We start from the raw sequence: 1,481 nt of genomic DNA, 5'->3' as shown, positions 1-1,481 counted from the left end.
TAATATCAGACACCTGGATGAGGTAGAGGTGGCAGGAGGCTTCCCATTGTAGACCATTATGGGCTACATTGCAAGAACATGTTTAAAAAATAATACCCTTAGCGGGGTGTGGTGGCACTCACCTTTAATCCCAGCACTCGGAAGGCAGAGGAAGACAAATCTCTGTGAGTTTGAGGCCAGCAGGTCTACATAGTGAGTTCCAGGACAGCTGGGGCTACAGAGAGACCCTGTATTAAAAAGACCAAAAATAAAAAAATAATAACCAAAACTGTAATGTTTTTAGGCAATTAAAATTGCTAGAAAGAACTGGCTCATGGTGCCACCATCCCCTCCTGAGGATCTATAGGCAGGTAATGGAGGCTAGAAGAGGAAGAGACATTTTATTTAGTAGTATAGCCACTGGAAAGTTCCCCGTAGTCCTGTAAGTAAATCTGATGCTTCTGTAATTGAAGTTATCAGGTCGTAAAGGAACACGAAAGTAAAAGAAGGACTAGATGAGAAGATGGAGATCAGAGGTCATGCAAGGGGACAACAGAGAATAATGGGGATGAACATGATCAAAACACATTATTTACATGTATGAAAATACCATCATTAAATCCATTACTATGGATCATTAATACACACTAACAGAAAACTTAGAAAAAGAACTCCAGAACAATTTTAAATTTTTTCTGTGAAGATCACCTATATACAGCCAAGATTCCTTTCATGTGGGGATAGATTCAAATACAAGTGTTAAAGACCTAATACTTATATTCACAGACAACTATAGCTCTCATCACTCATCAAAGAAGCTTCTCTTTTCAAGAAATGGAGACTATTATGTACTTCCACAACTAGTCAAACTCAGAGAATAAATGTCTCTGAGAAGCCCATCCTTCAGTGACACATCTACAATACAACCTCTGCATCTAAGTCTTGGGGAACATAGCAGAACACGGAGCAAAAGAATAGTAATGCATCTCTCAACTCGCCCCTAAGTAGCTTTACATGGTAATCAACCCAGAAAGCCACAGCTGACCAAACTGCAGAGAAGAAGAGACTGTAGAATGCTCATCCCTCATAGGGCTCCTGTATCAAACCTCTGCCACTGAAGGCTCAGATATCATTACATAAGAGCTGGCAAAAAGGCCATGTAACGAGAGATGGTGGATGACCACAAGGAAACAGTTTTCCAGACAGCTGGGAAGTGACACAAATGAGCTCAGAGCAATGGTGACAGTATTCCCAAGACCCATGAAAGCTCAGGACAGACAAAAAAGTGAGGAAGTAGGTAATAACCCCAACCTCAGCAACAAACAGCTGCTGGGAAAGGGACAGTCCATTTTCTTTAAGGGTGTGATGCTCAGTTGGCTAACACAACTCCAGTGGACAGACCCAACCCAAAGGGCATTTAGGAACATAAACTGGCTCAAGGGGCCTTAATGTATGAAATTGGGTGGAAGTGGGCAATGAGAGGGGCACAGACAGGAGATCAG

Source organism: Nannospalax galili, unplaced genomic scaffold, assembly GCF_000622305.1.
Source record: "Nannospalax galili isolate Female #2095 unplaced genomic scaffold, S.galili_v1.0 scaffold2810, whole genome shotgun sequence".
Taxonomy (NCBI): domain Eukaryota; kingdom Metazoa; phylum Chordata; class Mammalia; order Rodentia; family Spalacidae; genus Nannospalax; species Nannospalax galili.
This window is presented reverse-complemented; position numbering follows the sequence as displayed.